Here is a 17,032-nt window from a genome sequence, read left to right on the forward strand (position 1 = left end):
CAATAATGTTTCTGTGAAACATGCATGTGAAGTTCCAGTTTTAATCTGCAGGCATTTGCCTGTTGCATCCCTAGTGCTGGGCTAGAGTTCATTTCTAGCCTGTGGGAGCCAAACCTTAATCTCAGCCTCTGGCCTCAGGCAAGGGCTACAGCAATGGCCATGGGTGAGGGGAGCAAGGTGAGGGCATCTAAAGATCGCAAAACAAGGAGCCTCCAGGAGTGAGTGCCTGTAGTGTGCAGACACTCCCAGGGCCCCAGGCAGCCTGGCATGGCTTCTTCCCCAGGAAGTCTGCATGACTCCCTTCCTACAGTAGTTTCCATCAAATTCCACAACTCTCTGCCACTCTGTGATTGCCCTGAAAGAAGCATACTTCCATTGTGAGAGTTTAGCACAAGAAATAAAAAGAATGATGGTGGTTAAATGCTGTAGCATTACCCTGTTCTCTCTCCCCAGCACCCCATCATCATACTTGCAGATCTTTCTCATTTCAACTGATGTAGAGTCAACTATGTGTGATGAATGGTATATCCTTGGGTATATTATCACCTACACTTCAGAAAATAAATTCTCTACCTCCTCAGAACAGAAACCCAACAGCCAGAAGATGGGGTCAATGGACATTTTCATCAGAAAAATAGGGAAGTCTGGGTCCTGTGAATAGAGACAGGCAAAGGGAAAGAATGAGGTAGGAGTGATCTGTGCTGTTTGCTTTTCCCTTTTACCTCCCATTAACTCTTGCTAAATGTATCGGTTGGGATAAGTTAGGTAACACGTTACAATAACAAATGATCCCCAAATATCAGTGGTTACAATAAGGTTTATATCCTGCCTAGTGTACACATCAAATTCAAATCCATCCATCCTGAACATTGCTGCTTATTGTACCAGAGAGAAAAGAGGTGTTAAAAGGTCTCATGGCATCACAGCCTAGAGGTCATTTACATGAGCTAATGTAAGGGACATTAGCCAGAGCTAATAATCACATGAACTTTCCCACCACAGTGTTCACACATGAACTGCACTTCCATCATGTGTCAGGAAGGTGATGCAGGGAGGGAAATATTGGATGGGCAGCACTGATAAGAACACCAATACGGACTTGGCTTTGGACCAGTGCCTGGCAGGGAAGTGAATGCAGTGAGCTGTGGTGGTCTAAAGCTTCAGTAAAAGCTACATCTGGAAGAGGAAGGTGAGGTAGGGGAAAGGAATCCTAGGTGGCCATAGCTGAGGCTTGACAACACAAGGCAGATTGTGGTGGCCATGAGAACAAAAGGAAAGAACATAAACAGACTCCAAGTAGTTCTGGTTGTCTCCTGTGATAGACAGAATGATGCCCTCCCCTCCAGAGATGTATACATCCTCATCTCTGAGACCTGTGAATTTGTTACCTCACATGACAAAAGGGACTTTACAAGTCTGATTATGTTAAGGGTCTTAAGATGAGAGAGTATCTGGCGTTATCCAGATGGGTCTAATCTAATTACACAGGCTTTTATAAGTGGAAAAGACAAGAGAGCCACAGAGAGAGAAGTGACAATGGAAGCAGAAGTCAGAGTGAGGTGGCCACAAGCCAAGGAATTCAGGCTTCGAGAAGCTGGAAAAGACAAGGACATGGATTCTCTACCATACTCTTCCATCAGGAAGCATCTCTACCGACACCATGATTTTCTGTAAGAATCATTTCAGACTTCTGATCTCTACAACTATAACACAGTTAAGCTGTATAATTTTATGCCACTAAGTTTGTGGTCATCTGTTACAGCAGCAGTTGTTCTTTTGATTGAAATTTAACATACTTTTAAGAAATGAACCGATGGCTTTAGATTCCCTTTCCTAGTTTCTGGGCAGTGGCATACTCAAAGGTAGAGAACCAAGGGGTGGTGAGCCTGAGTCCGAGGCTTCCAGGACAACCCTGCCTTCAAATGCCCTCTTTACTGTCAGACCTTGGTCCTGAAGTTTCATTTCAGGAAGCATGGTATTGGGTATCCTCTATGTGGGTAATCTGCTTCCAAATAAGATATCCAGCTCTTTATACATGCTCTCAACTTACAATGCTGCATAAAAAGACTCCCTGAAGTTCAGATGTTCTAAATCCCTCTCAATACCAAAATACAGATCACCCATCCTCCTTTCTGTTCCCCATTAATTGAGCTGTGGTTTCATAAGCTGTGACATTCGGGTGCTCACAATGCTGAGGCACTGGTAAGATACACTGGAGCTTGGTCATGGTAAGCTGGCTGGTCTGTCTCTAGAGCACAAGCTAGTAAGTCAAGATGACAATTTTGTTCCAGTGTGCATGGCTCAGCTTCTCTGTCAGGTGGCCCCCTGAGAATCTCTAGCCTTGGTCTTTCCAGTAATGCACCTGCCTGGTCAATCCATAAGCCCTTTCAGAAAGTTATCCCCTACTTGGGTGGGTTAATAACATTAACTCTGAAAATGCAAGTTCCAAAATTCCATTAGTTGTAAAAATCTGTGCTTTTTAGACTATGTGGTGTAAACAATTGTGCCTATCAACATTTCACATGCTGAATACTCAGCTGTTCAAACTGTTTTATGTAAATTCTGAGAAAATAGATATTATTTCCATTTTTGGAGAAAGGAAAATTGGGAAGTTGAAAAATATTCAAAACACGAGAGCCTTTCCTAATTCTTCCTACTATACCTTTAGTTGTGCTTTCACTTCCTTGGGAGGAAAATAAAAGGCCCAGACTATAAGAAGAGAGATTATGGGAAAATTGTATACAACTTCCTGATAAAACAACTTCTAGAAAAGATCATGATCTGCACACTGACAGTGTTATGAACAAAATCTGATTTGTCTTCCCTGGATGGTTTCTACAGAGCCACTCAGGTCCTTAGTTCTGAAAAATCTGCCCAATAATTAGAGCATTTCAAGCAGCAAATGTCCCCTGTCCCATCACCTACTGCTGACCACAAAACAGTGTCCAAATAAATGTGGTGCTGCTTTTGATGCTGGTGTCAGAGAAGCGATAAACAATCAACAATCACTTTTTTTTTTGCAATTCATGTTGTCATTTTTTGTTGCTTAGCATAAAAATCCAATTGTTAATTCAGCAAACACTTACTGTGCACCTACTGTGTGTCCCTGTTATTATTTTATTCACCTTGACTATATAATGATGAACAGGACAGACAGGGTCAATCTTGGTGCCTTCAGAATGGCAAGGCAGGCAGCTCATGATAACTGTTGGCAGGCATGAGTATTAAGAAAAGGCAAATATGAGATCACAGAACTGCGTGACCTGACCTTGTCTGGGGACCAGGAGACTGTCACTGAGTAAAGAACACTTAACCTAACACTTGAGGAGTAAGTAAGAGGTAGTCAGACCATGACCACTGGATAAAGCAAAGATTTTTTTAAAAGTCCAGCAACCAGGTGGATGAAGAAGGAGCCCACTCTTGCAGAGAGAGAACAGAGGCACGCTGCTATAGTTTTTACGTTCCCTGCCTTTTCTCTTGAGAAGGTCATGGGCACCTTGCTCTGCATTCAGCTGTTCCACATAGAGAGGAATCAAGAAGAGAAAAATCAATTCAGTCTCAAAAGAGGAGCACTAACTAAAGTTCCTGATACTCCAAACTTGTTATAAATTTAGTTAACCCAGGCTGCTCAGCCTTCACAGACCCATAGATTCTTGGAGTCGGAAGAAGCTTAAAGTCCTTCATTCACATTGATCATATGCCGACCTTTTACTTCTTCTTTTGTTAAGCATTTATTGAGCATCACTGTATGCCTGACACTTTTCTGGGTCCTGAGGCTATAAATAGGAGTAGTATTTTCTGTCTTCATGGAGCTTACCATTTAGTTCGAGGGGCAATTTTCAAATGAACTGATACAGGGGCAGACGGGGACCCCTACCGGAAGGATGGCACTTTGTAGTTTGGGTAGTGAGGCAAGGCTTCCCTCCACAGGTGACACTGGAACATCTGGAAGTGTTAAAGCAATGAGAGGAATGGCAGGAAGGCTAGTGTCATGAGGGTCGAGTGGACAAGAGAATGATAAGAAAGGAGGTCTGAAAGAAGGCAAGTGCCAGATCACACAGGACCTCCTAGGTCCTGGTGAGGACTTTGGATATTATTCTGAACATGGGAAGTTTTAATAACGTCCCATGATGATGTGGACGTGATCTTACCTATTAAAAGAATCCCTGTGGTCACTATGTGGAGAACAGATTGGGGGTGTGGAAGTGGGGGTGGTAAGGAGCAGTGGGAAGAGTTAGTACACTGCCACGGGAGTCAAAACACGAGGTGCTGCTTCCTTGGATGAGGAAGGAAGGGGGGAAAGTCATAAGAAGTAGGAGTGTTCTAAATTGTGATACCTAGAAGTGGGGTGTGAAAAGAAGGCACACCTCAGAGATGATCAGGTTTTCAAGCAAAGCCATGAAGGGCTGGGTCTTCCATTTCAGTGCAGGAAGTTGAGTCAAATGAGGACGAGTTGGAGGCACAGAAAATCATGGTAGTGTGAGTGCTATTTTTTTTCTCTTGAGGTCACTTGGGATATAGAGAAGTAGTGAAAAGAACAGAATTAAACAAAAGAAGGTTTGAATATTCTTCTTCCCAAATCCCAAAGCTCTGAGCTGACTGTAGGCAGATCCTGGTGGAATTTAGAGAAATATGAGGGAGCAATTATGACCCACGCCCTGTACTGCTTCAACCCCAGCAATGGTCCTCAGGGCTAAAAACGCTTTCCTAGGACCCTCGGTGAAAGCTCAAGCCAGGGAATATTCAGTGAGAAAAGTTCACCCAGGAGAAATACGGATCTGATGCTCTGCTAACGGGCCTGGAAAATTAGTACTGTGCTGTAATTTAAGCTTGAGTGTAGACATAAAAGCTTTATCAAGTGTGGCCCACCACAGTGCTAGCTCCGTAAGAATCAGTATCTTTCCTGTCAGCCTCCCTACTGTCCCTTGTTCCCTACGATTGCATGTAATGCTCAAATATTTATTGAGTGAATACACTTAGTGCTACTAAATGAATGTTCTCTTCTTTACTCACAGACTGATGATCTCAAGGTCATTAAATGACTATCTTTCTTGATGTAAGAGACTTGGCTGGAAACCGACTCCCAGGACAAGGAGAAACTGAAAATAGCAGAGGGAGGAGGCTGTATTGTGTTGGTGGTGACCGCAGATGCCAAGTTGAAAGGAATAGAGAACTTGACGCTAAATGAGTACTTTGCCTTCCGGCAGGCTTAAAGAAAGACAAGTGTCTCCTCCTTTTCTTTCTTTTTTTTCTTTCTTTCTTTTTTTTTTTTTTTAAGATTTTATCCATTTATTTGAGAGGGAGAGGGGGGAGAGGGAGAAAAAGGAAGAAAAAAAGAGACCACAAGAGCAGGGGGAGGGAGAAGCAGACTCCCCACCAAGCAGGGAGCCCCACTGGGACCCATCCCACAACCCGGGACCATGACCTGAGCCAAAGGCAGACGCTTAACTGACTGAGCCATCCAGGCGCCCCTCTCATTCTTCTTTTGAACAGGCACCAAGTGAGATTGCAAGCCTTGATGGGCAGATGGGCAGGAAGAATGGATGAGGAGTCATGGACACAGAGAACAGTGTATTCATTTCCTACAGCTGCTGTAACAAACTGTAAACATGGGGATTTAAAACAACAGAAACGTATTCCACATCCTCTGGAAGCTAGAAGTCCAACATCAGTTTCCCTAGCCTGAAATCAAAGTGTCATCAGGGCCATATTCGCCCTGGAAGTTGCCGAAGAGAATCCATTCTTGCAGCTTGCAGCTTCTGCTGGCTGCTAGCATTGCCTTGCTGGAGGCCACATCACTCTAATCTGTGTATCCTGGTATCACCTTCTCTTCTGTGTGGGTACTCTCACTCTCCCCTCTCTTGGAAGCACGCTTGTAATGTGATTTAGGGTCCAATAAAATAATCCTGGATAACCTCTTCAGATGAAAACCACATCTTCGAAGACCTTTTGCTTTATAAGCATTTAGCAGTTCCTTCACTAAATGGCTGCCATTCAGTCTACTTCAAGCTGGAAGGAATCTTTGGGATTTCAGAGTATGGCACAGGATTTGTTGTGTTCTACATAGAGAAGTGAGGCTGAGAGGGGCAGCTGACTAAAGCCACGCAGGAAAAGCAGGGGTTGGGGGAGGAAGACTTAGGTCTAGACAAGTGTTTCTGACCTTCAGGCCCAATCTGGTCTTAGGTCTTGAGTTCAGGTATTCCCTACCTTCTGCTCAGAATATTGTAACAGAAGCCCTGTCCCAGCTTTTTAAGATGGTGACTGTATGCCATAAAGCACAAGTAGAAATTTCTGGGTAAGCTGGCAGTGGTGCAAAGGATGTGGCTCCAAGCCCTACCCTGTTGAGAAGTCTCAGTACCACTCTGAGTGGTTGGGGACTTCTACTCTTCCCAGCGAAGAGGAACCACAGGGCCTCTCTTCTGCTAGAAATAAAGGTCATTTACAGTTCCCCCAAAGAAAGGGCCATTTGTACCCTAGGCTAGCGCCAAACCTGCTCTCAGATAAAGGCCTGTGCCATGCACCAAGTAGGTGTCCCTGGCTCTACCCACTCTTGGCTGCTTAAAAGCTACAGAGTGATGAATGTTGGACACACAGCCAGGGTCCCACAGCCTGAACCCTTGTATCTCCATCTCCTCATCATTCCAAAGTCATAATATCTGGAACAAAGAAATAAGGAGAGAGGTGGAATGGCTAAAAGCACAGGATCAGGAACTAAAAGGTTTCAATAAATGCCCAGGAAAGCATATTTCAGTCTTAGCTTTCTCATCTTTACAATGGGGATGAAATGACACTATTTCATAGGGAGACTGAGGATCCATCAACATAAAACACATGCCCTTTGCAAACTGAAATCATTAACATCATGCAATATGGTTCCTATAGTTCTCTGGCTGAGAATGCTTCCCCCTCCTCATAGCAATGATCATGGTTATCAAACATTTATTGAATAGTTACAGAGTTAAACACTGTCCGTAGAGTCTGACACAGATTACCTTACTTTCAACAATTTCTCGAAGATACTTCTACTATCTATACCTGATTAAGAGCGGCTATCCCCATCTGAAGGTCATATACCCGCTAAGCTACAGATCTAGGATACAAATATACATAAAGACCATGCTCTTAACCATGCGTTAAACTGCCACCCCAAAATTTTTCAAGCAGACTTTATGTGTCCCCAAACCCATGTCTGCCAATTCTTCAGCAGGGAGCACCAAAGGTCAGGAGAGAGGCTGAGGGGCAGAAAGGGGTCATCATCTTGGATGAGTTAAAGGCAAGCAGTGCAAACACTGGCATAACTTCATAATACACAAGCTGCGATGCCCTTCATTCTTTGGTCTTCACTCGGTAGTATATCCCAGGAGACTGAATGGTCTTTGAGAGCAGCCATTAAATAGATTATCTATGTCTGCACCATGAACTGAACAGATCATGCCACTAGGAGCTAGGAAGAGAAAGATAAGATGATTTCCCTGCCAGTGGGACAAGCACAGGTTCTTTCAGAGCCCACAGGAGGGGTACCTAACTTTAGCTGGGGTCCTTGAGCAACAACAAAACCCAAGATGGTGAGTAGGAGGGAGAAGGCATTCAAGGCACGGAACAGCATAGGCTAAGACAGGGATCTGAGAACCAAAAGGTACATTTAGGGAACTCCAAGAACCTTGAGATTGCTGCGTGTGAAACATGAAGCAGGGAGCACATCATGTAGGATCCTGCCATTTCATGATGTTCTACCCTATAGATGGGCCCATCTTACTCTTTTTGTTTACCCCAAAGTAGCACGTAGGATACACCAAAGGATGATGTGCATGGTACAAAAAACACTTTCATTTGTAGGACGAATACCTCATTTTTGCCTACATTATATCGCTGCCCATTTCTTTTTTAAAAAGTTTCATTTATTTATTCATGAGAGACACAGAGAGAGGCAGAGACAGGCAGAGGGAGAAGCAGGCTCCACGCAGGGAGCCCCATGTGGGACTCGATCCCAGGACTCCAGGATCATGTCTTGGACCAAAGGCAAGCACCAAACCGTTGAGCCACCCAGGCGTCCCCCTGCCCATTTCTGATAAAAGAATCTCTCTTGACTTTTGGGACCTGGTCCTCCTCATCTGGTGGGCCTTTTAATAATTAAAAAAAAATTCCCTGTGGTACATTTTACTTCTAAAGTACTATGCAATATTCTTATTTTTAAAAAGGATTTTATTTATTTACTCATGAGAGACAGAGAGAGAGAGAGAGAGAGAGAGAGAGACAGACATAGGCAGAGGGAGAATCAGGCTCCTCATAGGCTCCTCATCGAGTCCCCAATGTGAGACTAGATCCCCCAATCAGGATCATGCCCTGAGCCGAAGGCCAGATGCTCAACTGCTGAGCCACCCAGGTGTCCCACAATGTTCTTGCTTATTATATTTATTTTTCATTTTCAAATTCCTTTCTACCTCTTCCCATAATGTAAGATCCACAACAGCAGGGCTTCATGGATGTTTCGAAGCATGTAGTTAAAGCCTAACTCAAAGTAGGCACTAGATACATATAGGTTACCCACCTGGTGGCTCAGTCAGTTAAGTGTCCCACTTGGTTTTGGCTCAAGTCATGATCTCATGGGTCATAAGATTGAGTCTTGCATCAAGTCCCTCATTGGGCTCTGCTCTCAGTGGGGAGTCTGCTTGAAGATTCTCTTCCTCTGCCCCTCCCTCCCCACTCATGCACACATGTTCTCTCACTCTAAAATGAAATATATTAAATATATATATAGATGTTAAATGAATGCTGTGTGTTCACTAGAATTTGTTGGAATTACTAAAATGCACTAGAATTGCCATGATTTATAAGAGAGAAGTTCTTTCTTTCTTAGATCATGTCCCAAGGGACAATACAAGCTTAGACTTACTGTCAGTTGCTATCTTTGTCAACACATGGAGAGAATTTGCTAGAGAATTAAGCCAACAGAAAGGGCAAAGCTGAGAGATTAAAAAAAAAAAAGGGGAGTGAGAAAGAAGATAACAATATGGGATTTCCTGAATACAGCCCTGCATGAAGTCAGATACCCCTGGGTTTCTCATTTATGTAAGGCAATACGGGGTGGGGCTGGTTAGCAAGCTGAGATCATTTACACCACTTGATTATAGCATTTATACCACAAGATTCCCAGGAAATCTTGACTTACAGATCCAAGCTCATATATAATGCTTAGTTGAGGCACTGTACTGTGCCTCTTATTCTCATTTCAAGAAAGCCCATTATGATATAGGTAAGAATGATATGTAACCTATCTTATAATAATTGGTTTTCAGAAAGTTAATCATTGGCAAATTTTGGTATTTTAATTTTTATTACTTATAAATTATTTGGTACACACCTTAAATCTGACTGTACATTTTTATTTGATGCACCTGGTACAAACTACTTACCAAATTTATGACCAGTGGTCGAAAATACAAATGTTGTCAAATGTGTGAAGAGAACCACTCTAAGGGACAACAGGGAGTAGGTGGACCACAGTAGATTGGACAGTTTGGTTCTTTAACTTTCTAAAATAAGCAATTCCAATCCATTTTTGCTATGCTAGATATAGGCTGAGTGTTGCTACTTCTACTATTTTTAAGTTAAGAACAACTGAAAATCTAGAAGGTTTATGAAGCCTCCCAATTTAAAATTTGCCCGTTTTTTTCCATACTATGAGAGCCAAACAATTCATGAATATGGGTCCTATTTGGCTCAAAGGTTTCCACCTGCAACATCTGACTTTTAACCACCTCCTCCCACATCCCTCCCACAGGCAATGGAAAGTGATTCCAGAACCTCACCTTCAGCGTCTCATCAGGCTTTAGGAACAGACTCCAAGTTTTGTGATTCCATTCTCTACAGCCTATTCTAAATTAACAGCCAACTGAGACCAAGGGGAGTTGAAGACTAATATGAACTGGCCCTCTGTGTTTTCTAACTTGGATATGCCTTAAAAATCCATTTTCATAAGTAACCCCCATCCCAGTGCTTGATTTCCTAAAAGTGACTGTGAACCAATACCAGAGCTAACAAGGACTTTGAGGTCAGCCAACCTATTGCTTCATTTGTTGGCAAGAACGCGTACAAAACCTTCCAAGACCAATAAATTTCTTCTCACTTCTACCTGAGAGCACAGCCCACTTGCCAAGCCTGGTCACTCACTTGGTTACATTAAGAATGATTAGCCATTAATTGAAGGCTAAGAGAAGGATTCATGGACATTTATTTGCACTGTAGTTGCTGTAAGTAATTTACTATACTGATGGGAACTGTATGCATTGGTAGTTTTGTTCTGTTGTTTTTAACCAGTCTGGGTTAAAAGGACTGTCTTAGACAATCTTTTTTTTTTTTTTAATTTAATCTTATTTAAATTCAATTAATTAACATGTAATGTATTATTAGTTTCAGAGGTAGAGTTCAGTTGAATGTAACACCCAGTGTTCATTACATCACGTGCCCTCCCGAATGCCCATCACCTAGTTACCCCATCTCCCCACCCCTCTACTGACAATCTAGTTTTTTGGTTCAATACATTCAGGTGCTTATGATGTTAATAGGAAGAAACTGGAATAATGTTATTTCCCATCTGAAATATAAATTCAGAAAGAAAGGATATGATAGTGCTTTTCAAACAGAGTGAAAATGTAGCCTTGCACTATTCTTTAGCCCTCCAAGAAGGAATACACATCTTCCAAACAGTAAATTAAAGGTTAAATCCTTTTATGTTGTTGGTAGTACATAAAGTTACCAAATCCCCTCCAAAAATTAATTTAAGAAACCCCTAAAACATTTTGTTTTGGGATTCTGCTTTAGTCCCTGGGAAGACTCAGTAATTACTTCCCTTGTACCTTAGAGCAGATTTTTCAAGCAAAGAAATCTAGTACCGACATAACGGAGAATAGAGCTGAAGATTTATGATATCATAAACAACCTTCAAGGTCTTTTCTGTTTTTGATAGGTAGACCCAACCTCTTGGTATGTTTGCTTTTATTTATTAGCATTTGTATGCATTGTTTTGGGATTCTCTGTTAATTGAGTGCCACTAGGTGAGCAACCCACCATGCACTACGCTTTTTTTGAAATTAGTTGCCAAGAAGCATGTGAGATATCTATTGACAAGTGTCCTCCCAGCCCTTGATATTCTGCTCATGGCCATAACAGCCAAAACTGTACAGTGTTCATATGCTGAAAACAAGCACTGGGCATGCTAGCTTCTCCATGTGAATTAATTTGAACTAGTGACTCATAGCCAAAGTAATGTTTAAAAAAAGTTTTTAAGCTATGTTGACTCTTTCTGATGCTTAGGAATTTGTTCTTCTTTAAATGTTTAAATGCTTAACTTTATTAGTATTGGGGATTTTTTTTAGTAGAAAAATCAACAAGTGAGAACCGTCCCTGGTCCAGATATATTCAACAGAAGACATGGAAACTACTCCTGTCTTCGGTGAGATGAAAAATTACCTGTGATGTAAGATCAGCAAATATGAAAAAGCCTTAAAGCAATTATTGAAAGAACCTGTAGCAATGACCATGAGGACCATAAGATCTTGAAAGTTAGGGCTGGATTAACCAGTTATTAGCTACCTGGTTATTTCTCCGCAATGTTTCACTTTTCTAGGCTTCAATTTCTTTACTGGTAAACTGAGGATGATGACACCCTCTCTCTCATGTTGTCCTGATTAAGTACTCAAGAAAGTAAGCAAATAGAAAATAATGTTGCCACTTTTAGAAAGAAAGGTAAGAAGCCCACCCAGGAGCCTATGGGTAGTGGTATAGCTCACTTCAAAACTGATGGGGTTACCTGAAAGGGTGGTGGGTGGTACCCTGACGGTGAGAGCAAGAATCTTTTATCGGGAACGAGTGGTAACAAGGTAAAAGAAATTCTACTTACTACATGGCAAATTTCAAAAGCCATCAACAAGACATGAAAGTAGAATGGAACTCTTCTCCTTAACTTAGTCTATTTTGGCACTATTGACACGTGAGGCTGGATAATTCTCCGTTGTGGGGGGGTGGGGGGGTGTTCTGTGCATTGTAGGATGTTCTGCAGAGTCTCTGGCTTCCACTTGATAGATGCCGGTAGCACCAGCTCCCTCCCAGCTGTGCCAATCAAAAATGTCTCTAAAGTTCTGCCAAATGTCTGCTAGAGGGCAAAATCCCCCCGGTTAAGGACCATGTATCTGGATGTTTGCTTCCCACAGATTCTCAAAATGCTAATCTCCAAGAGACAGACTAATCCTTAGCATTGAAGGTTCATGGGACTCAGGTGGTTGAGGAGACAAACCAATCCAAAACTCACTTTTGGGAAAAGCATCTACTATGTGTTAGACCTTCCTCCATTCATTGTCCCATTTAATCCACAAAGCACCTTGGAAAGCATTCTTAACTCCATTTTAAAGATGAGAAAATGGAGATAGCACCAAAGCACCCAAGCAGCAGAACAGGGATTTCAACCCAGTTCCACAAGTAAAAATTTCCACGTGTTTGATCTTGAAATGTCTCAATCCTGTAACCACAGCACTTCAAATGAGATTTAACTTAAGGGGCCTCATGTAGTAGTAAAAGTTGACTGAGGGAACCAAGACCATAAGCTTTGACTGACACTGTTTGGCAATTTAGGTACACATCAACATAATATTATCTTCATGTAAAGAGTAAAGATAAGCTCAGCAAACTTGAAGTCCAAAATTTGATGTCAACAAGTTACATCACTAAAAGTTGTGTTAATATTAAGAAAAGCAACATGAATACATTCTCAGTCTTATTTTTCCATGTCTCCATACATGTTACCCCTTCTAATGCCTTTCTTCCCTTCTTGTCTGATGGGCTTCAAGGACTGGCGTGGCTCTGTCTTTCTCAGCAAGTGCCCCCTGACTCCCTTTGCAACCTTACCTTTGGAGCAGGTAAAATACAAGGTGGTAAGTGCTACAGTAAGGATCTCTATTTCTCTACCTAAAGGTTCTTAAAGGTGTATCTTTTCATTTATATATTGACAATATCCAGGAAATGGCTTAATAAATTACTGAAATAATACTTGGACAGTGTCACAATAAAGTGTGTCAAAGGAAACCCAAGTTAGAGAACGTGGCAGACCCTAAGGATAACAGTCCCATGTTGCATTGTCACATACATTTGAACTAAATGGCTTTGCCGTGTCTGTAGCATCAATACTTTGACTTTGCAAAAAGATCTGCAGGCTTGCAAGAGCCATCAAATAGTTCAGGCTGGTGATGGTGCTAATGGTTGTAGGACTTGAGATAAAATGGATAACGGCTTTCTTCTCTTATTCGTTCATCTCAGAGATTATAATGCTAGAGCAGGAAAGATGGGAAGAACAGAATGAGGGAGAAGACTGACGCCGTGATGAGTTTGATCACTCCTGTGGAGTAGCAGCACAAGAAGGGGCACTGGATGGCCCAGGCAGCATGGACAAATGGCTTTATGATGATTATGGGTATAACCCATGGAATCAGACGTTTGGGTGTGAATCACATCTCTGTCACTTAAGTGACATGCCACCTTAAGCAAACTACTTAACCTGATTTAAGTGTTCATTTTTCCATCTTATCAGTGAGTATAAGAGTATCTCTGTCACAGAAATATTTATAAAGAATAAATGAGATGATACACGAACAGCACAGTGCCTTCAGAAGAAGTTAGCAATGGATGATAATGATCAGTCCTAGGACGGAGGACTAGCCACGGATGAGCCTATGATCAGCAGTGTGGCTCCTGTGTTCCCACAGATGAAATGTACGGCAACCTCCATGCTAATTACAAACACCGACACTGAAGTAGCACACCTCTTTATTCACTGTTACTGCAAACTTTGCTTCATGGCTCAAATCACTTAGCTGCCCTCAATTTCTCTTCTTACAATTTCACTTTATAGGAAGTGTGTCTTAGATATTTAAAGTAATGTCAAATTGATTTTTTTTCTAAAAAATTCTAGTTGCAATGAGACATTTCAAGAATTTTTTTTTTAATTTTTATTTATTTTATGATAGTCACAGAGAGAGAGAGAGAGAGAGAGAGAGAGAGAGAGAGAGGCAGGCAGAGACACAGGCAGAGGGAGAAGCAGGCTCCATGCACCGGGAGCCCGACGTGGGATTTGATCCCGGGTCTCCAAGATCGCACCCTGGGCCAAAGGCAGGCGCCAAACCGCTGCGCCACCCAGGGATCCCACATTTCAAGAATTCTTTGGAAAGAAAGCAAAGCAAGGTCAACTTGGGTTTTCTCCAAGAAGCAAGCTAGAGCCAGTGTTCTGGGACCAAATGGCCATGTATGAGGGTTCTCCAACCTCAAAAGGTTTTAAATTATTATTGTAAGTACAATAATTTGTTCACTGTGGACACAAAGACATACTATAATCAATGATGAACTCTTTACAGTCATAAATGATAAAATGGACTGTAAATAAATTGGTGAAACAGGAAGATGAAGGAAAAAGTGAGACTCTTTGATATGATTTTTTTCCTTCTGATTTAGATTTGGTTATAAAATATTTGGTTCACTATTGGTTCATTCTTCTAGTGATCATGTAATTAATAACTCATACTTTAACCATGTTGATTTCTGAGGGGAGAGACCTGAACTTGTAAGTAGAACACTTGGATTTGAAGCCTGGTGCCTCCATAGCATGGGTGCTATGTACTTGGACTGCTCACTTAATGCCACTGAGTCACAGTTTCCTCATATGTAAAATGGGAATAATGATCCTAATCACTTGGAGTTTTCTATGTAAAAGTTAAATTAATTAAAAGTACATTTGGAAGTGCCTACCACAGTATCTGACTCAACACATTTCTTTCAAATTAAACATACAGATTATATAAAGACATGCCTCAGTCTTCTATAATTGCCTTTACTATATTATAATCATGAATTTGTTCACATGCCTGTCTTCCCTTCTAAATCCTAGACTCTTTAATGAAGAGAATGTGGCTTTCATTTAACTGAATAAATCCAGGGCTCTATGAAGTTGGTGATGTTCATTAAAGTATTGCTAAATGAATGAATGGATTTCTTTTGTGAGAAAGGGAGAGCTCATTTAAAGAAAACAGGCCCAGAAAAGTGAAGTGAGTCACTCAAAGACACACAGCTAGTAATTGGCAGAGCAAAAATTAGAACCAAGACACCTGATTCAAATTCATGCTGCCTGTATTTACAAAAGTTCAGCATTCATTTAATAAACAATTAATGATCTTCTAACGTCAGCCATTAGGCTACATGCTGGGTATAAGCCACGAATCCAGCTGATATGGTTGCTGTGCTCACAGAGCTATGGTTTAGTGGGGAAGTACACATTAAAAAAATTAACAGGCAAATAAATGTTCTTCATGAGAGAAACAGTGGAAACCCAGGTGAGACTGAGAAATGGGGAAAACAAGTGTGAAAGAATCTTCAGGCTAAGATGAAGGATGAGAGCAACAAGAGTAGAAGAGCAAAAGTGCTCTGTGGCAAAGGAAAAAATATACAACATTCTGTGTAGAGTATTACTTTCAGAGAAGGCAAGAAGGCCAATAAGGTGGGCTTGTGGGAAGAGTGGAGGCCATCAGCTCAAGATGAAGACAGAGGGGCAGACCAGAGAAAGATCATTCATGGTCTTGGAGGCAAATCAAGGGTCTCATTATTTACTGCAAGTGCAATAGGAAGTCAGCATAGAGCTTCAAGCAGGGCAGTGACATGATACAATTTTTATTTTAAAACTCTGGCTGCCTATAAAAATAGTCTCAGTTGACGATCTAAGTGACATCTGGAAGTACAGAAACTGGTCAGAAGACTGGAGCTTCTGTTGAACCCACAGATGGTGGTTGCTTCTATTAGAAAGACAGTGATGAAAGATGTACATTTTGCATGTAGAATCAAAAGGATTTGGTGGTAGATTAGGTATTATTCGAGGCAGGAAAGAAGGGATTGTTAAGGATGACTTCTGGTTTGGGCAATAAAAGAAAGTGCAGTTGCTGACATGGGGGGTACTGAGTGAGCAAATTCAAAGGAAAAGATCAATACCTCTGGTTAGGACATGCAATACATTTGAACTATCTATGAGATATTCAGTAGAAATGTAAAGTTGGTAGGTATACACACTGGAGCTCCAAACAGAAGTCAGGTCTGGAGTTTATCTTGGAGTTGCTATTATAGAGTTGACACAGAAATCCACAAAGAGAAAGGAAGCATGAACAGGGGGTAGCCTTCAGACTGATCCTTTGAGGAACACTAGCACTGAGTGGGTAAATCAGTGAGATAAGCCAATAAGGACACTGATAAGGAGTGGCTGAAGACAGGGAAATAAATGTGGGAGCATGAGATGTCAGGAGGAGTGTGGTTCAAGAAAGAGAAGGGGCTGTTTGTGACTCTGAGGAGCCTACCAAAGTGTAGTCACTAGAACACAATGTGGAATGTAAGGTCCTTGATGCATAGGAACCCTGGGTGAACTAACCGTGTGAAGGGTGAAGGGTCACTCAATAACTTTTCTCCTAGGTTAGTTTCTGTTTGACCCAACAGACGACAGTAAAAGAGGTGTATGGAAATGGCTCCATAAACCTTTGACATCATCATTATCAATAATAAAATAATTATCAATAGTTTATTGGGACAATTATGATGGTCTGGATATAAGTGGACAATTTCTTATTCTTCAATTTCTTTTTTGGAATAGCCATCTGGACAAGTTCTATTATTACCCTCATTTTTAAAAGGAGGAAAATGGAGGTCGACAATTTCAATGACTACGATCATCACATGGATAGCAAGAGACAGAATTTTCAGTTATTATTTTTCTATTCAAAAACTCATCTTCTCCCATTCTGTAGCCTGGCCTTTCTATGCATATGAACAGAGCTTTTAAAAAAGAGGGGAATTAAAAAAAATTTTTTTAGCCTCTCATTAGAGTTCCTCTTGCATAGTAAGCCATCAATAAATTGTTGATGGAAGGATGGGAGAGAAGGAAAAAATTGAGGGAGACTAACTAGAGAAGACTAGAAACTAGATAACTTAAGTCAAATCAATGTTGCTCTACCGA

The 17,032-nt window shown here is 41.4% G+C and overlaps 1 protein-coding gene across 13 annotated transcripts in view; it reads right to left on the reverse strand.

Annotated features, from left to right (window-relative positions):
• Positions 1-17,032, reverse strand: part of SAMD12 (sterile alpha motif domain containing 12) — a 377,750-nt gene that overhangs the window by 166,634 nt on the left and 194,084 nt on the right. The window lies entirely within an intron of this gene.

Source organism: Canis lupus, chromosome 14, assembly GCF_048164855.1.
Source record: "Canis lupus baileyi chromosome 14, mCanLup2.hap1, whole genome shotgun sequence".
Lineage (NCBI taxonomy): Eukaryota > Metazoa > Chordata > Mammalia > Carnivora > Canidae > Canis > Canis lupus.